We start from the raw sequence: 23,540 nt of genomic DNA on the forward strand, positions 1-23,540 counted from the left end.
AATGACTCTTTAAGATGTCTGAAAGTGACAGCTCTGCACCTGTCCTGCCACTTAAACTCATCCGCAGGCAGTACTTGAACTTCATTAGTTTCACGTCTTGCATCAACCTTGGCAATTTTCTTCTGGGCGTGTCTTCCTATTTGAATCAGTTAAGATCAGTCTCAGTGAAAAATCCTGAGAGTCCAGTTTGGGATGTACTTTTTTTTTTTTATTCTTTTCATCTATGAATTATGGATACGATCCTTACCAAAAAAAAAAAAAACTGGTTTGAGTGGCAACCTGAGTATGTAAGACACAGTGTAATGTGAGATACTAGGATTCTTGATATTTGTACAGTATATATTGTTTGCACTTTAACCTATTTCAACCCACCTGGACACGTATTTGATTTTTATTTATCATGAGTAATAAAGAAAATTTATGCAGTAATAATGAAACATAATAAAACAGGGGTGTGGTGCTGGGCCTGTCATTAAACAGGCTGAACCTGTCATTAAATCCTCTTCTGAAGATTTAAAGGCCAAGTGCTTTTCCTTCTAAGCTTCCTTGGTGAATTTGAATGCACATAGTCATTGCTCAAAAAGTTTAAAAATTTACCATTTATGCAGGAAGAGAACCATGTAAGTTATGTGTGGTTGCCTAAAAGTTAGGGGAGGAACTGCCAGATAGCAGACCTTTTCTCACACGGAATAGTTCCTGTTTACAAAATCATTTTTGGTTCAGAGTAACCAAGAGGATATGTTTAAAGGGAGGACAACTGCTTGGTTCCTCACAAATGAGAGATTCCACTTCCATAGACTTCCCTTGCCATCCTCCTCCCAAATTAAAGAATTAGGAAGAGCTCTTTATTCAAAAAAAAATTAAAAGTTAAATTAATTTTAACTTATTTCTTTGGTTTTTTTTTGGGATCACAAATACCGATGTTCAGGGTTTACTCCTGGCTCTACACTCCAGAATGACTCCTGGCGGCACTTGGGGAACCATATGGAATTGGCAGTGATCCAACCCCGGTCACGCAATCACGGGATGGAACCTGGGTTCGCTACATGCAAGGTAAGCACCCTACCTACTATACTATCCATCACTCTGGCTCCTAATTTTAACATTTCTAACTTAAAGGTTTTTTTTTTTTTTTGGAGGCACTCTCAGAGGTGCTCAGGGACAGGGTCCTTATCCCCTCAGCCTTCATCTGAATCCCAAAGTTCTATAAAGGCTGTAAGGCCAGTGTGAATGTTGATGATCTACTCACTGAAGCTTAGCTGAGTGGATAGTCACCTTGGATAAAAAAGGAAAGGAAGCATCACTAATGACATTTCCTTTCTCTCTCCTCATCACTATTACTTAGATTTTTAGCTTTTATTTTTCATGGGTAGGGGGGCGGGGAGGTTAACTTAGCAGTACTCAGAAGTTACTTCCAGCTCAATGTTTGGAGGTCATTCCCAGCAATATTCAGGGGACCATGAGATGCCTCTAGGTGCCAGGGATTGATCCTGGGCCTCCTGCAGGCAAAGCATTTGTTCCAGACCATTGATCTACTTTGGCCCTTTTAATTTTTAAACAATTTTATCATAATTGAGGTAACATGGATACCTTATAACTTTTGTCACCCTCCACTTTTTATTTTGAAAATATATTCTTTTATTTGTTGATGGTGGCCCCATTCCTTGGAGGAATATGATTATAACTTCGAGGTAAAAACCATGGTGATCTGTTTTTGTGTAACCGAGGGGCCAAATCCCCATGCACAGGGTATTGAGAATTAGAGACATATAGATTGGGAGAAGGAAGAAGAAAGGTAGTGAAGAGACATTTGAAATAGATGGCACTGATTTTTAAAAAAATATCATGGTTATAGATGGTTGAATCACCAGATAAATGAGGCTGCAAATGGGCTAAGTTGAGACAACGTTCATTAGAAAAGCTTAGCTATTCTGACCATAAGAATTCTACCACCAAATCACTCAGGTGCCACTAGCCTTTCTGCTCTGAAATCGAATACACAACCAAAGGTAACAAGGTAGGTTGTCTTTCATTAATTTAACTAACTGGGGTAGCTGGGGTCCCACTTGATGGTGCTCAGGGGTTACTCCCACCCCTATGCTCAGAAGTTGCTTCTAAGTGGTGCTCAAGGGAACCACCTGGTGCCAGTGATCAAACCAAGATTATCAGCATAAAGGCAAATGTCTTAACCCTGTCCTATTTGACCAATTTACATTTTTAAAGGACTATTGTGATCTTCCCTTAATGTATACAATAATTTACTTCTGCAACTTAGCTTATTCCATGTTACAGGATTCTACAATTAAATAAATGCCAATGTTAGATTTTAAGAAATTCTTCCTAGTTGCACTTGAGACTAATAGTGAGTTTTAATTAGATATAATAAATTGATAAATGTACCTAAAAGGATACTTCTGGAGTAAGCAAGTGTGGGACTTAAGCCTAGCTGAGATGCAGGTAATTTTCTTAGAGGAGTTGCCAGATAAAGTCTTTAAAAAATGCACCAGAAACAAACTTTTTCCTATATTCTTATTTTGAGTCTTGGGTTTCTCTTTAACTTAGCAAGTTATGAAAAGGTAGTATGAGTCAGTTTTGGAGCCACCTGTAATGCCCTAAGAAAGTGTCTAAAAAATAAAAACAAGATAATAATGTGATAGAAGAGAATATTTTTTTTTTTTAAAGTTGTAGATTTACAATTTTTTGTGCTTTGGTTTCAATTATACAATGATCAGATACCCATCCCTCCACCAGTGCCCATTTTCCACCACCATGGATAATATCCCTCCCACCCCCATCCCCCCATGCCCCCGTCTCTGTGGCAGGGCAATCCCCTGTGTTCTCTCTCTCCTTTTGGGTGTTGTGGTCTGCAAAAGAGGCATTGAGTGGTAAACATGTTCAGTCCATAGTCTACTTTCGACATGCATCTCCCCTCCTGGGAGGATCCTCCAAACATCCTTTATTTGGTGCTCCCTTCTCTATCTGAATAGCCCTTTCCTCTAGGATACCCGGCTGGCCTCTAAGTTATGGAGTAATCGTCCTGGTGCTGATCTCAGCTATTCTTGGGTATTAATCTCATACTTTGTTACTTTATATCCCCCAGATGAATGCAATCTTTCTATGTCTATCCCTCTCTTTCTGACTCATTTCGCTTAGCATGATACTTTCCATATTGTACCACTTGTATGTAAATTTCATGACTTCATCTTTTCTAAGAGCTACATAGTACTCCATTGTGTAGATGTACCAAAGTTTCTTTAACCAGTCATCTGTTCTTGGGCATTCAGGTTTCTTCCAGTTTCTGGCTATTGTAAAGAGGGCTGCAATGAACAAACAAGTGCAGATGTCACTTCGACTATACATTTTTGCCTCTCTGGGATATATTCCCAGGAGTGGTATTGCTGGGTCAAATGGGAGCTCAATTTCTAATTTTTTGAGAATCGTCCATACGGTTTTCCAGAAGGGCTGAACCAGTGGACATTCCCACCAACAGTGAAGGAGTGTCCCTTTCTCGCCACATCCACGCCAGCATCGGTTGCTTTTGTTCTTTTGAATTTGGGCCAGTCTCTGAGGTGTGAGATGGTATCTCATTGTGGTTTTGATCTGCATCTCCCTGATGATTAATGATGTAGAGCATTTTCTCATGTGCTTTTTTGCCATTCGGATTTCTTCTTTGAGAAAGTTTCTGTTCATTTCATTGCCCCATTTTTGGATGGGGTTGGATGTTTTAGAAGAGAATATTTTTAAAAAATTATTACTATAGTGAACATATATAAAGAGCACTAAGACATGGGAAATTTGGTAATTAGAATGACTGATAGTTTTCCACGAACAGATAATTAATATCTGAACTTCACGAAGCACGTTGGCTAGTAAAGAATTTTCAACAGTTTCTGTTTCCAGGGGTCCGCAGGATTACTAGCACCACGGACAGCTCTCCCCTATTAAGCATTTCTGGGTGGTCCTAACCCTGTACTATAGACAGAATTCCTGAGAAAGCTGGAAACTAGATCTTCCAAAGTCCCTTCTCCCCTGAAGTTCAAAGAAACTATGTGAAAGGTCAGTGGACTTCCTTGCAAAGTCAGCTTGCTCTGCCTGGTTTCTAAGTATTTATTGAATAATCTGTTTATGTAAAAAATATTAAACACCATCTATACTAAAAAGAGAGGAGATATAGGAGGTATTTTATTTAACTATATATACTGTCCAAGCATTATTTAATTTAACTCATTAAGAAAAACGCTTCTGCAAAATGCACCGGTATCTTAGACAAGACAACAAGAATCAGAGATATTAAGAAATTGGCATATTATTTAATCATTGCTGGAGGTAGGGTCTAGTGTGTCACTCCAAGGCCTCTACATTTATACTGGGTAGTGTTTTTAGCTGCTGTCCTAGTTGCCTCACTGGAAAGGAAGCACCATATACTGGTTTATAATTATTTTCTAGTCTACACTGTGTTTTCTACATGGCTCATCTCAAAGCACACCTTTAATAGACTTCAAAGATGGCATTTTACACATAGTACAATAGTGCTTTTGTCTTAGACAACAGAGGGAGATAATGGAGCATTTTACCTCTCCCGGAAACCCATATGTCTTTGGGATGAAACACAACCTGTTGTTAATGCTATAAATGTGTTTAAGAGATGAAGTAGCTAGGAACTCAGTGGGTAGCTGAAAGTTGGAATTGTCAAAATTGCCTTTTAACATGATGAATAATTTGAAAATGAGAGGGCAGAGGAAGAAAATGATAAATAATGTGGAATCTTGGAGCTAAATACAAGAGAAGTAGAACCAGTTTCAAAGTTATAAATAATGAAGACCCCTAGTGGTTTTTATATTCTACTTGGTGAAACTGAATTCTTTTTTTTTTTCTTTTTCAGTGACACCCAGCGATGCTCAGGAATTAATCTGCACTCAGGAATTACTCCTGGCGGTGCTTGGGGGACCATACTGGATGCCGGGAATAGAACCTGGGTCAGCCACATGCAAGGCAAACACCATACCTGCTGTACTATTGCTCTGGCCCCTGAAACTGAATTCTTATAACAATGAATAGAATACGAGTAGTCAAAAGAAGTGGTGACATAACTGTGACCTCATTTGTGTAATCTTTGTAATCTTTTGCATTTGGTTAGAACTGAGAGTGTTTCTTATTGGAAAGAGAAGGAAATTCAGAATCCTTTTCAGGGTTTTTGCAAGCCATGTATGACCTTTCTCACAACTGGGGGCCTAAATCTCTTTATTTTATCAGTTGTAATTTATTGATCCAGGATCTGAATCAGGATTTATCTCCTTCTCTCTTCCCTTAAATGTTCTGTAGTTTGATTAATTAACATGTGGATTAATATTAATCTTTTAGCATCGACATTAATTTTCTGGGACTCTACAATAGGATTCTGCAGACTGGGTGACTGAAACCCTGGCTGCCTTATTATTATTTTCTTGCTGGTGGCAGGATTTGTGCCACATCCACGCAGTACATACTCCTAGATCTGTGTTCATAGACCACTCTTGTTGAAGCTCTGAGGAATCATGTGTGGTGCTGGGGGGTCATATCCCCTGTATGGTTCTCTGGCCCCAGAACCAACCATTGGTTGTGACCCCATATGGGAGTCACGTAATTGAATGTGGGGGCTGTGAAAAATTAAGTTCATTTTATTGATTTGGTTTTATGGGCCTTACCTGGTAGTGCTCAGGAGCTACTCCTGGGTCTGTGCTCAGAGGAACAGATGGTGCTGGGAATTTAACTCAGCACTGCATACAAAGCATTTGTCCCGCCTGTTGAGTTATCTTTCTGACCTCATGTTTTAAAATAAATGTATGATTTATTAGTAATTTTGAGGTTTATTTTTGGGCCATACCCAGTGGTATTCTGGGGTTATTCTTGGCTCTGTGCTCAGGAGTGAACCCTTGCAGAGCCTAGCATTGAATTGGAGCAAGTGCTTTACTTCCTGTTTTATCTCTTTGGCTCTCAATAAATATTTTATTTGTATACCTATCTTTGATAATCAGGATCATGTAAAATTTTTTTGAGCAAAAAGGAGTTGTGAGTGGAAACGTTTAAGAAACCCCAGTTTATGCAACATTTTCCCCCCCTTCAGTTTGGTTTTTCCTGAGGTTTTCTCTTTAACTTGCAGGTGGTCATTCATCTGATATTCTTTAAATAGTACCTCGAACTCGAGCGGGCCCAGTAACGTCTCCATTGGAGACTTTGTTGTTACTGTGTCTGGCATATCGAATACTCTCGGAAGCTTGCTGGGCTCTCCGAGAGGGGCGGAGGAATCGAACTCGGGTCGGCCATGTTGGCCGCTTGTAAGGCGAACGCCCTACCATATGGACCAAATCCCGGGGATAGCTTTCATGTATTTGTTTTCTATACTTAATAGGAACATCAGTGAGTTTAGATTAGGCTCTATCCCAACAACCTTATTTTTCATTCAACCATTTAAAAAATATATTCAAATTAAGTTACATTCTAAGATCTTAGGATTTAATTTAAAATGACTTTGTGGAAATACAATTCATTTCATAATAAAGACTGTTCCAACTCAGTCTTTTTTAAATCTAGGTTACCCCCCTTCGCCCTTTTCCTTCAGTTTCTTGTAGAAATTGGGCTCTTCTATAGTTAAAATTCTTAGAGATTGTTGTAGATACTGTACCTGGTGGTTCTTGGGTCATGCAGTGCCAGGGATAGAACGCAGGGCCTTACACATGCAAGACATATACTCTATTACTGAGCTACATCCCTGGACTCTGTTTTTCTTTAAAAGTCTGGACTTCGTAGAATATCTTTGTAATGACATGTAACATGTTTTTTTTCTGCCACCGATGTTTCTTGCATTATATATAAATCATTAATTATTTTATTCTTTTTTTTGGGGGGGGCTACCCTGGGCCTTGGGCTGGAGCGATAGCACAGTGGGTAAGGTGTTTGCCTTGCTCACAGCCAACATGGCCGACCCGAGTTCGATTCCTCCGTCCCTCTCGGAGAGCCAGGCAAGCTACTGAGAGTATCTCGCCTGCACGGCAATGCCTGGCAAGGTCCCCGTGAGGTATTCTATATGCCAAACACAGTAACAACAAGTCTCACGATGGAGACATTACTGGGCCTGCTTGAGCAAATCGATGAACAACGGGAGGACAGTGACAGTGACCCCGGGCCTTTCTTAGGGTTCACTCCTGGTTATTTATTTAGGTATCACTCCTGGCAGTGCTCAGGGGATCATATGTGGTTGCTGGGGATTGAACCCAGGACTGCTGTATCAGGACCTTGTGTGCTGTATTGTCTCTCTGGCCTTTTGGCCATGTTTTATTATTTATATCTTGAATATAGATGTGACTTAAGTTTGAAATTTTTACAAGAATACTTTATAAGTGATAGTATAGACTTCAATCAAGAAGCATATAATTTTGCTATCTCGTTTTTTTTTTTTTGCTTTTTTTTTGGGTCACACCCAGTGATGCTCAGGGGTTACTCCTGGCTTTGCACTCAGGAATCACCCCTAGTGGTGCTTGGGGGACCTTATGGAATGCTGGGAATCGAACCCGGGTCGGCCGCATGCAAGGCAAATGTCCTATTTGTCCCGCTGTGCTATTGTTCCAGCCTCTTGTTATCTCTTTTTTCTTCATAATCTTAGCAGTAATTGATAATTTTTATCTTAGATATGTTAAATTTTTTTGGTTTGCAAAAAACGTGATATTCTATCATTTCTTTTCCACTTATTTTAATAAAGGGAAAGTTTTCTTTATTATACACTTGTTTTCCTATAAGCAAATATAAGAAATAAAATATGATTTATTTATAAAAATAACGTATTGAGGCCTTAGCATCTTACAAATGTGACTGTGGCTTTAAGTTATTATAAACATGAATTTAAACAATTGGTATATTTCATCCCACCACAATTATTTCTATTCATTCTTTTTATTTATTTTATTTATTTATTTTAATTGAATCACTGTGAGATACAGTTACTAAACTTTCATGATTGAGTTTCAGTCATACAATACTCATCCCTCCACCAGTGTACATTTTCTACCACCAATGTCCCTAGTATCCCTCCCGCTACTCCCACCTCACCCCACTCCCTGCCTCTATGGCAGAAAATTTTCTTCTTACCCTGTCTCTACTTTGGGGCATTATGGTTTGCAATACAGAAACTAAGAGGCCGTCACGTTTTGTCCTTATCTACTTTCAGCACACATTTCCCATCCCGAGCAATCCCTCCAACCATCATTGACTTAGAGATCCCTTCTCTATCCCAGTTGCCTTCTTCCCTACCTCATGAGGCAGGCTTCCAACTGTGGAGCAATCTTCCTGGCTCTTGTCTCTACTATCCTTGGGTATTAGTCTGATATTATGTTATTTTATATTCCACAGATGAATGCAGTCATTTTTCTACTCGTCTTAATACATGTCTTTAACCAATAAGATATTCATATTTATTATTATTATTAATGTATGGTTTTGGGGCCATGCTCAGGGTTTAATTCTTGCTCTGTGTTCAGGAGTCACTTCTGGAAGTGCTCTGGGGACATGCTATGCCAGGGATTGAACCTAGTCCTCTTGCATACAAAAATGAATTCCAGCCCATTAAACTACTTTCCTGACTGTTTCCTGAGTATTTTAAATGTTTCCAGCAGCATTTTACATAATCCTTAATTTATGATAGGAGATATTCCAGTTTTATCTTTTGTATTCTCTATATTTTGCTTAATTATTAACCATTTCTCAAAGGATCATTGATACCTTTGAATGGAAAAGTCTTTTAAAAGTACACCCATGTGCTGGATTCTTTTTTGCTACTATCAAGCAGGGCATTATATTTCTAGGTATTGACACATATATGAGATAATTAGTTTCTTAGCTCATAATATAATGGTTTCTCAGAGATGTTCAAATTCACTGGTGTAATAAGCATTCAAGATGGAGAGGTAAATGCTTTAATATAGATATAAAGAATGATTTTAGCAGAACTTAATTAAAAATTTGAGAGAGCAAGTGAGGTAAGGAAGATTTAGAACAGAAGAGAGTGATGTTCATGTTTATAAAATTGGAAATGTTGAGTAAGAATGCAGTAAGAATGAAGATAAGTGCAGGATTAGCTTGAATTTGATGATATTGCCAGGTGGAGATGTTTAGTGTTAGAATGAGGGGGATGAAATTTAGAGAAAAGTGTATATTTCTAATTTTAACTATCTAAGAAAAGGTAGTAAATCAATTTCTGACTCAAATTTTAAAATCAGTAACATTATTTCAGAAAAATATTAACAGAAATAGTATTTAAGCCTAGAAATTAAGTTCTAAATTTTCTAGAAAGAAATGTTAGATAATATATGTTGCTATTCTCATATTACTCATAATTCAGTTTTGAAACCCAGATAGGTTTTACACTGAAACATAGTTGAAATGAAAGTTTAAAAGAAGTGTCATGAACCAAGATTTGGTATCATTATGATGGAAGTTTTAGGATTTTAACTTTGACACCCTACTTTCAAATTGTATCTGATGTAGTTATATAATTAGGCAGTGTTGAAGTGAGTTGTGAAACAAACTACTCATGAGTTAGCAAAAGACATAGTTAACTTTAGAACTTCCAATTTGGCATGCTGCTCTCAAATTAGCACTTGAAATTTGCAATGAAGTATCAAATATGCTTATAAAAGTTATTTATTTTGATGTTTCATTTGTTTTATAATGACATATATTTCAAAGATATATGCCCTGATAAACTTGAGTTGACTAAAAATGCACAAATCTTTATTGGCATGATATAAATAAATTCCCAAATAAAATAATAGCAATAAGCATAAATGATATATATCAATAAACCATTTAATAGATTATGACACTGTACAATTCAAATATTTTCATGATGCTTTTTTCTGTGACTTATTTTGAGTCAACTTGAGCATTGAAGAGAATTGTGATATTGTTGAAATAACAATGAAAATTTTATAAATCCATGGATGGGGCATTTTTATGGGAGGCTCCCCAAGAGGTTCTTAGGGCCACTCCTGGCAATTCCTTTTTTCTTTTTTTGTTTTTGGGTCACACCCGGCAATGCACAGGGGCTACTCCTGGCTCATGCACTCAGGAATTACTCCTGGCGGTGCTCAGGGGACCAAATGGGATGCTGGGAATCAAACCCGGGTCTGCCGCGTGCAAGGCAAATGCCCTACCTGCTGTGCTATTGCTCCAACCCCACTCCTGGTAATTCTTGACCAACTGTGCCAACTGGCAGTTTAGTGCCAGGACTTGAGGCTGTGGTGCTATGTGGGCCCTGGGGTGCAGGGCCACCGTGGTAGTGCTCAAGGCCTTCTAGGACTATTGAATTTCAATGTTTTGGGCACCTTACCTTCTTTCATTGCAGATAACAAGTACAGAGTGAATCATAAGTTAGAGAAATCACCTGATTGTGGTCTAGAGGGATTACCATAGGTTATGGTGGGGTACAGAATAGTCTTGTTGCTTCACCCCACACATATATTTATTTAAAAATTTTATTGGAAAGTACTTTCCCCTTTTTATCTATAATTGTGATGGCTGGGTATTGCACTGGCTTGGTTGTGATGCTCTCACTTGGCTGGAGGACTTGATTGGTGTTGCTGTGGTGCTTTCAGACATGCTTGCACATGTTTAGCTGTATTTTCACACTCCTGGCCATGCCCCTGAATAGCACACTTTGTTGCAGCACCTGGAATCCCAGATAAGAGAGTCACTGGGACTGCATGCTGGCTCTGCACATGTGGGCAGCGCTGAGAGTAGAACTCGCAGCTATACAAGGTAAGCGTTTGAGCCACTGAGCCATCTGCAGGGCTCCTTTGCATTTATTTCTGGCCTTGTATTTGTACAAGCTCATTATGGATTTGTCATCATTAAAATCTGGGTAGAATAATACTAATAATCCCTGATTCAAGTGAACAAATCTTTCTGTTAGAAAATGGACAGTCAATACAGAAATGAACATTTTCTGGACTGGGAATGGTTGGGGTACATGCCTAGCATGTTCCTGACCTGGATTATTTCTGTTTTTGTTTTTGGGCCACAGACCTGAAGATGGTTGGGGGTTACTCCTGGCTTTGCACTCAGGAATTACTTTTGGCGGTGCTAGGGGACCATAAGGGATGCCGGGGATCAAACCCAGATTTGTTACATGCAAAGCCAGCACTTTACCCTAGTTTTGTTAAGGTATCTGGTAAAAAAACAACTTTATTCTATCATCCTAACAATACATATATGATTGTTTTGGACATTCCCCAGATCTTGGTAGGTTCTTTCTTTCTTTCTTTCTTTCTTTCTTTCTTTCTTTCTTTCTTTCTTTCTTTCTTTCTTTCTTTCTTTCTTTCTCTCTCTCTTTCTCTCTCTCTTCCTCTCTCTCTTTCTTTCTTTCTTTCTTTCTTTCTTTCTTTCTTTCTTTCTTTCTTTCTTTCTTTCTTTCTTTCTTTCTTTCTTTCATCTATGGGTTTTAGCCACACCTAACAGTACATAGGGCTTACTCCTGGTTCTGCACTCTGGGACCACTCCTGGCGGTGTTCTGAGCACCATGCAGGATACTGGGGATCGAACTCAGGTTGATCGTGTGCAAGACAAGTGCCCTACCCACTGTACTCTCTCTCCTGTCCTACTGTGTTTGAGTTTTGATATTATGTGTCCATTAAACATTATGGGATGCACCAGTAGAGGCCCCCAGTATAAACAGATATTTATGTTTGAGGCCCTGGAGGCCTCAGGCACTGCTGGCATGGTTGAATAATTCTCAGCACTGCAGATTCTGAGTAGTACAGGCATCGTAGGGCCTTTCTTTGAACTGCTGGGAAGCCAAGAATTTCCAGTGGGGCTTTGCTCCCTTCTAGGCATGCTTGGGAGCCTACCCTCCATCCCCATGAAAAAAACATTTTATTGATGGGACCACTCCTCTCTGCAATACCTTGAATTTTAATTTCCCCTGATTAGTGGGCCATAACATCAGCAACAAGGATTTTGCAAATAGATTTTCAGTTCTAATTTTATACATGTAAGGACAAAGTTCAGAGATTTTCCTGGAAAAGAATTAAGCATATTTCCATTACCCTTAACACCAGGGGTTTCTAATGAGTCAGAACTTACATACCACACTGAATAAAAGCAGAAACGGTTTACTGTTCTTTCTGGAAGATAGAGTTCTTGGTAGTACAACAGCTCCTCAGGTGGGAGGAGCTCAAGAGTAAGGCAGTTCTCTGTGGACAGAATTGCCGCCTCAGGTTGGGGAGCTCATGTAGGAGTGGTGGGGTGTCCACTCCCATGCATAAATAGCATCTTAAAAAGTGTTAACTTTTCATATTTTTGTTTATTCCTTTGCTCTTGAGTAAGCTGAAAGGAAAGCAGTGCTTCTGTTACCCCGTATAATGTTTTTATTCTAACTAGTAAAAAATAACTCTGTCTTTACTTTTCTCGGTGTATTTTAATGGATTCTAACCTATTCTTGCCATCTTTAGTTCATTATGAATGAACTTTTTTTAGGGGGGCACACCCATGGTGCTCAGGGTTTACTTCTCGATCTGCACTCAGGGATAATTCATGGTGGGTTCAGGGGACCACATTGAATGCCAGGGATCGAATCCAGATTAGCTGCATGCAAGTACTACATACTCTACTATCTTTCTGGCCTCTCAATGAACTTTTGTTATGGTGTGAGATATGGATTCAACAACAGATGTATGGATAAAGAAGCCACAATAGAGTACTATGCGATCATAAATAAGAAAATCAACATTTGCATGGAACTAAGAGTATCATTTTATTTTCTTTGGGGTGAGGGATCAAGATCACATCCTGAATTTCTTAGAGACTATTTTTGACTCTGTATTTATGAGTGACTGCTTGTAGAGTGTGGGAGACTGTAAGTGTTACCAGTGTTAGAACTAGGGTTGGTTATATGGAAGGCAAGAGCCTTACCTCCTTTACTATCTCTCCCCAGTCTTGGAGGGAATTGTATTAAGTGAAATTAGAGGGAGAAATTAAAAATATTGAATGATCTCACTTGGGATATAACAGTAAGAAGACAAAGGAATGGAAGGTATCAAATGATGGCAAACCCGTGGCCCTTAGTTCCTGTAGAACTAAGAATACCAAATTAAGAGGAGGGTGGGGAAGGGAATGATGAGGGGTATTGGAGGTAATGTAATGGCTTTGGTTGACGGTCTTTAAGATAGTTTGGAGGTGGAGAGTTAGTTGAGTACATCAAGATCATGTCAACTCTATTGTATTTGATCAAACTATAATATTTAAAAATAAAGTATTCTAAGGAAGCAGCTATGGGAGGGAATTTTTGGACATTTGTGGAGGGACTCTGAAATTGGTGGTGGGTGTGCAGTTGGAACATTGTAGACCTGAATTTCTATTATTAACAGTATTATAAGGGCTGGAGCGTTATCACAGTGGGCCAACCCGACCGACCTGGGTTCAATTCCTCCGCCCCTCTCAGAGAGCCCAGCAAGCTACTGAGAGTATCTCCCCATGCGGTAAAGCCTGACAAGCTACCCATGACGTATTCGATATGCCAAACTTGGTAACAACAAGTGTCACAATGGAGATGTTACTGGGCCCACTCGAGCAAATCGATGAACAAGGGGAGGACAGTGACAGTGGCAGTTTTATAAATCATGTTGCCTAAATAAAATTTGAAAGAAAAGAAAAGCCAACTCGTTCTCTTTACTGTATTTTGAATGCCTTATTTTTCTATGTTCTAGAGAAAAAACTATTACCAAACCAAAATGTAAAATGTGCAAATCAGATTTTAGGGCAACCTTTTCATAAAACTTTTCTGCTTGCATGACAGGATGCTAGTCAATTCATGAATAACATCAATCAAAAGAAATGATTCAATCTCTGAAAATCAAAGTGTAAAAGTAGAAAAAGGTCATGGTGTGCATAGTGAGTGAAAGTTCTGTTCTTCAAAACTTGACTGACAGAGGGCCAGGAAGATAACTCAAGTGGCAGAGCACATGCATGTGTGAGGTTCTGGGTTCAGTCTTCTGCCACCGGCAGGGCAGGCCTAATGGCTCTCAGGCACCCCCAGATCCAGCACTATTCTCTTCTCCATCATTGGACCTGAGCATAGATCCATAAGGTTGTGCTGCTCGGCCTAGTATCATGGGGAGTGTCTATCCCCCACTGCTGGAGTTGGCTCCTATTTAAAAGAACACTTTAGTGTGGAGTAGGATTAGTGTAGACTTTAGATTAGATAGATCTTAGTTTAAATCATAAATCTGCAGTTGGAGAGAAAGTACAAGTAGGTAAAACACTAGCCTTCCTTGCATGCGGCTGACCTGGGTTTGATCCCTAGCACTATATTTGGTCCCCTGAGCATTCCTAGGAGTGATCCCTGAGCGCAGTCAGAGGTAAGCCCTGAACACAACTGAGTGTGCTCATCCTTCCCCCATTCCCCCCATGCACAAACAAAAACAGAAAAAATTATAACTCTGTTTTGTTTAGCTGAGTAATTTTGCTTATTTAACTTCTGAGCTTTAATTTATGTACTCATAAGATAATAAAATCTTCCTAATAGGATCAGTATTGATTGAAGTAGTAATATGAACAATTTTTGTACAGTAAAGTCATAATAAATGGAAGCCATTATTAGCACATTTCTGGGAAAGAAAATATATCTGGGAACAAAGGATATACATGGTTTATTAGGGACAAAAAATTAGAATTGGATTTTCAAGTGGTTATCATTTTCTCAAGGTATGGTTAGGTTTGTTCTGCTGTAATCAAGGCTCTATCTATATTCTTGCACCAGAGTTATGGGGTGCAAGTTGATGAACAAAATTTGATACATTTGTGGAACATTTAAAATTTTATGCTATCATTTGTGTATCACCTTTACAGTTTATACTCTGATCTCAGATCATCTATTATTTACTTAATATTCTTCTTTACATTAGCTTATCTTTTTTCCAACCTGATTTAAGTTCCATTTAAACGACATTAACTGTAAAACCAAGAACTTCATTTTCAAATAGTATTTTTCTAATGAAATATATTTAAAAAACAACAACCTTAAAAAGGTTCTACTGATAGTTCATGTCAAATGCCTCCAGTGCTCAGAACTGTGCTTTGGCAAACATTGACACATATTATCTTCCTTGGCTTTTAGAATAGTTATCTGAGGTAAACAGAGAAGGGATAATTATCCCCACTTATGAGATGAGAAAATCAGGTTCATGGATAAAATCTTACACTAAAATTTCAGAGCTAAGCCAGCTACTCAGAATTTTTTTTAAATGTATGTGTGCGGAGTTGGGCCAAACCCAGTGGTACTCAGGACTTATTACTGGCATGGTGCTGAGAGGTGCTTCTGAAGGGGCTCACAACCCTATTTGTAGTCCGGGATTGAACTTGGATTGGCAACTAGTAAGGCAAGCACCTCACCTGCTGTGCTCCAGCTCTCAGGCTTTCTTTTTGTTAACCCAGTGTTTTCACTCTTCTAAGAAATGTAAAATTAGAAGTGAGCAAAGTAAAACTATTAATTCTTATGTAACATTTATTTATTTTTTGCTTTTGGCTCACACCCAGGAGTACTCAGGGCTTACTTTTGGCTCTGCACTTAGGAAGTACCCCTGGCCGGTGCTTGGGGGACCTTGTGGGATGCAGGGGATTGAATCCTGGTTTTCCATGTACAAGACAAATGTCGTATCTGTTATGCTGTCACTCTGGCCATCTTCTTATTTAATATTTAGACCAGACTCTTTCAGAACTTTTGTGGTAATTTAAATACAAATCAGAAAAAAAACCCGCCACTGAATGTACAAAAAAATACCTGGAAAATAATAGCTGAAGTGTTCAAGGTCCAGAACTCCATCACTGACACAACATGCCCTCTCTCCTCTCAGCACTACAGGATCTGACCCTGGTGGCCCTATGAACTACCAGCCAAATACCAAACCTCCAGGCCTGTACCTGACATCGGGCCACAGAGCTGGGGAGTTCCCTACCCCCAGCCCTGAACCACCAGGTGTGGTCCCTGTTTAAAAAAGGAGACTAGATTTCGAGGTTGTGGCAGGCAGACTCTAAGATAACTTCTGCTTTATCTCTGACTCTTAGTATTCTTGCTTTGTGTAATCCGCTTCACGTGAGCAACTGCCTTCTCACCAGTAGATAACGGTAACCCAAAGGAAGATCGTCACTTTTCTGATTGGTTTACAAGTAACTTTTCTAGAAAGACTTTCTTTCTTTGCTGATTTTGATGAAGCAAGCTGGCATATGAGAGTATACTTTTTTTCTCAAAGAAATATAAAGATTATTAATATGTTAGCATTTTTCTTTGAAAGTATCTACATTTTAAAGTACATACAAATAAATTTATAATAAACCAGATCTTTTCAGAATGACTTATAATAAATATAATGTTAAATTTTTATTGTTATATAAAGATTTGCTAAAACAAAGAAAAAGATGGAGCACAAATCATATTTTAAAATAAATGACATGAATAAATTCTCTTTATGAACATTGCTACTTTAGAAATGAAACTGAAGCACCGACCATGTCTTAATCTTCTCTTTTCAAAGTTAGTGTTAAAAGGCTCTTTCCTTTTATAGAACTACTAAGCATTTACTCACACATACACACCTAATCCATATAAAGGCATGAACATTAAAAAGTATCAAGTTTATATATAGTGGGACTTTCACAGAAACAAGAAGTCTCACAGTGGAGACGTTACTGGGCCTGCTCGATCAAATCGATGAACAATGGGAGGACGGTGTTTATTTCTTTACTTAATATTTTTAAAGACCTATGTTAAGAGGCATAAATCTACATCATTTCTTTTTTTCCAATTTTTGTGGTCCAGGGATCAAAGCCATGGCTTAACACACATAACATGCAATCTACCTCAGAGTCACGTCCTCAACCCAGATGCAATTCTTTTTTTTCTAATTTAAAATTTATCTTTACTTATTTGTTTATTTCTTTATTGAATTTTGGGCCACAGTCTGCAATGTTCAGGGGTTACTCCTGACTGCATTTGGGAATTACGCCTGAGTGTTTGAGGGATCCAATGGGATGCCGTGGATCCAACTAAGGTTGTACATGCACAAGGCAGGCCCCCTACCCACTGTGCTGTCTAGGAGAGTATACTTGAGGGTAACTTCTGGGTCTTGAAAAATCCCTGGTGTAATGCCTTGGTTATAACTGCCAAAGGCATGCAGAACAGGTGTGAACTGATTGAAGGACCCCACCTAAGCAATGCAGGGCAGTGAAATCCTCAGTTCACATCCTCAAGAAAATGTGTTCTGCCTCCTCTCACTTGAGTTAGTTTTGAAGTGGATCCTTCCCTGAGCCAGCTTTTAGCTGGGATGGATGTGGTATCGACTGCAGCCTTGTGAGAAACTGTAAGGTGGGAGACCCAGGTAAGCCATCCTCAGAACCTAGACACTTGTATTTTAAGTGATGGTTTATTTTTTGATTCTTCAGTACATAACACAACTTCATAGGAGTCATCCTAGAAAAGATTCAGGAGGGGTAGAATCAGGGAATACTGCTGCGCATGCGCCCAAGGACTGACTTCTTTCTTCTCCTCCCTGCTTCCTCTTCCCCTCATTATCAGTAATAACTATCGTGGCAGGGGATAAAGTATCCAACATGAACTGAATCTCATTTGGAGAGAGATAAATGGACATTTTAAAGGGAAAAAGTGGGACTAGGGAGTGACTGCGGATGGGCATTTAGCCAGGGAAGTGAACTGTTACAAAAATTGGGACATACTGTTGCTCCAAGTGAAACAACTTTGTGTTTGCTCACTGCTTCTCATTGAATCTAGGCTCCTGCCACAGGCCCAGAAGATAGAGACCCCATTTTCAAAATTTCCTGGAACAAATAGAAAGAGAAAGTAAAAAAAAAAACCCACATTATTCTTCCCTCTGAACAATGTCAGCCCTCTTCTTATTTGATTATCTTTGTTATGGAGTAGCTGAATCATCTGTTGCTAGTAGAGGACATTGGTTGGATGATAAGAACTAATAGGCACTTAATAAAGAGCATCTGTAAGGTTGGGGCCTCCCCACCTATTCCTGCAGTCTAAATGGTAGTTGACCATAGGGGGCATCTTTTCTTTCTTGGCAGTGGTAGCTGACAGTGGATGTCTTTTTCTTTCTTGTCACCTATTCTTTCCTCCCTTCCCCCACTCATTTCCTCCTCCCTTCATTATTCATTCTTTCTATTCTGTCCTGTACTCTTTAATATTTTTATCTTTATATTTTAAATCTGAGGCCACACCTGGGGTGTTCGAGGGCTACTCTTGGGTGTTTAAGGATTGTTTCTGGCAGTGCATGAAGGACCATGCAATGTCACTGATTGAATCTGGGGCTCCTGCATGTGAAACATGTAGCTGTCTCTCTGACCCTCTTACTATACTTTGGATTAATAGGGATTTGTAAACTTAAATTCAGTATCAGTGTAAAACTCCTGCATCTGTAAGAGTTATCATTTATACCATTCCACAGCACCTTGCCTCAGACTTCGTATGTAGTTTTCATGTGCATTTATAGCAGAGATCTATCAAAAGTTTGGCTGTTGGTATTATTGAATCATCATAGAGTTGCTTCACCACTGTCTGTTTCCTTTTATTTTTCTATGTATGTAAATGTCTTTATTTTTTTCCATGGGATTTGTGTACTAATCTTCTCTCTCTTTCTCTGCAGTCAATTTATAATACTATTATTGCCACTTACTGCCTTCAATATGAAGGTGATTTTTCTTGCAGGATCTCTCTTTAAAGATATTAAAAACATTGGTTATCAAACAGTAATAATTAAACTTGAAAAGTGTCTGTCAAGGAGTCGGGTGGGGCGTGGGAGAAATACTGAGGTCATGGGTGGAGGGATGGGGTCAATGGTGGTGGGATTGGAGTTGAGAACTTTGTAAGCCTGAAATCCTATTGTCAACAATTTTGTAAATCACAGTGTCTAAATACAAATTAAGATAAATGAAAACCCTGGTGATGGGAAAATTACACCCATTCTTTGTGTTGTCTTAACTAGTTTCCCCTAGTTTTCCAACCTATCACACCACCTGATTTTCATTATTGAGCCACGTTTGCTTCTATTTTACATGCACAAATACCTAAACAAATTGGGCAAGGATGATTCCAAGTTCATCTATTTGTATGAATACTTAATATACTCTAAAGTTACTCCTTGATAAACGGGTGGGCAGTGACTATGAGAAGTGATAGGGTTGTAAGGTATATATATAAATATATATATTCACACAATTCTCACCAAATGCTAGGAAATAATAGCACTAAACACATATATACATGTGTGTGTGCATGCACACACACATGTAAATGAGTCAAGTGATAAAACTTGTAACAAGTGCTGGCAAGTCAGATGGCAGACTCAGCCCGAAACCTGTCTCTCCAATAAAAACCTTGTAATTAAAAACAAGACTGTCCATAAACCCTCCACATATAATAATTACATACAACTGGTATAAGACTTGATTAGAAAGCTAAAAGTTACCTTTCTCAGATGAAAATTCTTCATCTAATATGCAACCAGTAGTGTATCATATATGCTTGTTCCAGCCATCAACACCTAGTGACCTTGGTTCAAGAGAAAATGGTGGTGATACAGCCTTCTTTGTCTTGTAAGAACAATACTAATATTTGCCTTTTACTGAGAAAATTCCTAATATGTATTAGCTACTTGATTAGGTGCTGAATGCCATTTGTTTCTACTCCTTTACAATCAGGAAATAGTTAAATAGTTATTTGTTTAAAATTGAAACTTAAAGTCGTTTATACAGGTCAGTGACCAAAGCAGGTTTGAACCCAAGTCTGCTTCCCCAAAGGTGCTCTTTATAGCAAAGTATGACCTTCAAGAGGACATGGGAATAATGATTATATAGGAGCTGGTGCTATGATACAGCTGTGATCTTTCATTCTTTTTCTTTTTAAATCATATTATTAAATTTTAAAAATTGATTGAGGTTCTTTGCTTTACAATACTGTTAATTATGGTTTCTCATGCATGTAATTTCAACAACACACCCATTACCAGTCTGGACTTTAAACCAGAACCTGTTGCATGTGCCTTGGGAGGGAGAGGAGAAGGATTTCTTTTCTTTTCTTTTTTTTTTTTTTGGCCTTTTGGATCACACCTGGCAATGCACGGGGGTTACTCATGGCTCAGGAATTACTCCTGGTGGTAGCTCAGGGGACCATATGGGATGCTGGGAATCGAACCCGGGTTGGCCGCATGCAAGGTAAATGCCCTACCTGCTGTGCTATTGCTCCAGCCCCAGAGGAGAAGGATTTCTTCTGTTCAAACTACTTTGTTTTTTAATTTTTTTACTTTTTGGCTTGGGAGTTTCATATCTGATGGTTCATTTCTGGCTACTGGGTCACTCCCAGTAGTACCTGGGGGACTATGTGTTGCTGGAGGATTGAACCTGGGACTCTTATGTAAAGTCTGTGCTCAGCCCTGAGATATCTCTCTCTACCCTCTGTTGCAACTGCTTTGTTATTTAAAAAAATTTTGTGTGTGTGTGTGTGTGTGTGTGTGTGTGTGTGTGTGTGGTGGGGTTTGGCAACATTCTGTGGTGCTAAGGGTTATTCCTGGCTCTCTGCCCAAAAGTAGCCCCTATTGGTGCTCAAGAGATAATATGTGGTCCTGAATATTTGAGCTAGGGTCTGCCATATGAAAGGCAAGTGTACTATCTGTACTGTCACCCTGGCCCTATTGCAGCTACTTTTTTTTTTTTAAATTTTTATTAGTGAAACACCATGAGGTACAGTTGTAGATTTACAATTTTTGTGCTTGCGTTTCGATTATACAATGATCAAATACCCATCCCTCCACCAGTGCCCATTTTCCACCACCATGAATCCCAAGTATCCCTCCCACACCTATCCCCCCATCCCACCCTGCCTCTGTGGCAGGGCTTTCCCTTTTGTTCTCTCTCTCCTTTTGGGTGTTGTGGTCTGCAAAAGAGGCATTGAGTGGCAATCATGTTCAATCCATAGTCTACTTTCAACATGCATCTCCCCTTCTGGAAGGATCCTCCAAACACCTTTTATTTCGTGCTCCCTTCTCTATCTGAGCTGCCTTTTCCCCTAGAATGCCCGGCTGGCCTCTAAGCCATGGAGTAATCCTCCTGGTACTGATCTCGGCTATTCTTGGGTGTTAGTCTCTTATTTTGTTACTTTATGTTCCCCAGATGAATGCAATCTTTTTATGTCTATCCCTCTCTTCCTGACTCATTTTGCTTAGCATGATACTTTTCGTGTAGTACCACTTGTATGTGAATTTCATGACTTCATCTTTTCTAACAGCTACATAGTACTCCATTGTGTAGATATACCAAAGTTTCTTTAACCAGTCATCTGTTCTTGGGCACTCAGGTTTTTTCCAGATTCTGGCTATTGTAAAGAGTTACTGCAGCTACTTTTATCTTGAACAAGTCATCTAACTTTGTTGGATTCTTGGAGGGTGATCTTGAATAGTTACTAACTTATATGCCTTCCTCCATATTAAAATTATCTTATTTCAATCAAGAATTCAATCCACCCACGTTTACATCAATCTTCCATAGAGATGCTGAAGTTTGTCAGCTTTCCTCTCACCTGCCCATGGCAGGTGCTAGAGTCTGTAAATGGAATGACATTCCATGAAACTACAGAACTGCCTCTGAAATTGTGTGTCTCCTTCTCTTGTAGGATAGTTTTGTTGAGCTGTCATGTGGGAAATTGAGGAGAAGAGCAGCTAGAGGTAGGTCTGGGGGTGAGTTGGGGGAGTAGAGAAGATAATATGTCAGTAGATTTCAGATTCTTGTTTTCTTTCTTCAAATATTTTATCCTAACACTGAGTTGAGTGGAAGGGAATGGAATGGAAGACAGCTCTATGCATTGGCAGACAGAATGTCTTATGTTATTTGCTAACAAAAATCTTGACTAGTAGGAGTGGGAAAAATAGTACAGTTGGTAGGGCGCTTGCCTTGCACGTGGTTAACTAGGTTTCCATCCCCAAAATGAGCCCTGCCAGGACTGATCCCTGAGTGCAGAGCCAAGAGTAAGCCCTGAGCAACGCTGGGTGTGGTCCCCAAACTAAAACCAACCAAACAAACAAAAATCGACTAGCGTGAATTTCATTTCTTAGAATTTCACAATTCTCTGAAAGAAGAATTTTTTATATTTATATATATATTTTTATATTCAACCATTTCCCGGCAAAGCCTGGCAAACTCCCCGTGGTGTATTCAATATGCCCAAAACATTAACAACAAGTCTCACAATGCAGATGTTACTGGTGTCTGATAGAGCAAATTGATGAACAGGAGGACAGTGACTGGCTCATGCACTCAGGAATTAGTCCTGGCAGTGCTCGGGGGACCATATGGAATGCTGGGAATCGAACCTGTGTTGGCCACGTGTAGGGCAAATGCCCCGCCCACTGTGCTATCGCTCCAGCCCCAATCAATCAGTTTTTAAAGAGACTATATAACAAAGTGCAATTTAAAACCCAACTCTTATCTTCAATTTGTTCCTAATACATTTTGGGGAGAAATAAGTGATTAATGATGGCTTTATTTGGTAGGATGTGAATTTTAAGTTTGAACTAGTGAACAGGTTAAATAACATTTCATGTTTGGGCTTGTGGGATTTCAGTGGTCATTTACGTCATTGTTTTCAATCTTTAGCTCATGAAATAAGCCTTGATCTGCATTTGCCTTACTGTTCAGTCACCGAGTGGTAAAGAACAGGAATCTCCAGGATTTGGTCAGATTATTTTTGTGATTTAGTCATTTCTAGTGGAATGTTAATGAGGTGAAATTTCTCCTACTAGAATTGTATCACAGCGGGTAGGGCGTTAGCCTTGCATGCGGCCAACTTGACTGACCCAGGTTTGATTCCTCCACCCCTCTTGGGGAGCCCGGCAAGCTACCGAGAGTATCTTGCCCGCACGGCAGAGCCTGACAAGCTACCCATGATGCATTTGATATGCCAAAACAGTAACAAGTGTCACAAAGGAGATGTTACTGGGCCCGCTTGAGCAAATCGATGAACAACGGGAGGACAGTGACAGTGACAGTGGCAGCATTGCATCAAAAAAGTTAATTTTGACACACTGTGCTTCATTATGTTTAAGAAAATTTTCAGTGGCATACTTCAGTGCAGAATTTGTCAAATTAAAAAACAATAAACCACTCTTGGTGGAAGGTCCTGGACACTACAGTTAAAAAAAATAAAGTTTGGAACCAGAGAAATAGTACAGAGGGCAGGGTGCATCCTTGAACTCAGAATACAGATTCAATTCACAGCACTGCATATTGTTCCCCAAGCAACACTAGGAGTGATTCCTGAGCACAAAATCAAGAGTAATCCCTGAGCACTGAAGAATGTGGCCCCCAAGCAAACAAAAAGTGAGTTCTGAGTAGGTGGGAGGGGACCTTGAGGTATTGATGGAGGGATACTGACACACACAAGTTGGAGTTGGATTATTATAAGCCTGAAATTTATTATAACTATATTTTGGGGCCAAACTTGGTGG

This window comes from Sorex fumeus, unplaced genomic scaffold, assembly GCF_029834395.1.
Source record: "Sorex fumeus unplaced genomic scaffold, SorFum_2.1 ptg000034l, whole genome shotgun sequence".
Lineage (NCBI taxonomy): Eukaryota > Metazoa > Chordata > Mammalia > Eulipotyphla > Soricidae > Sorex > Sorex fumeus.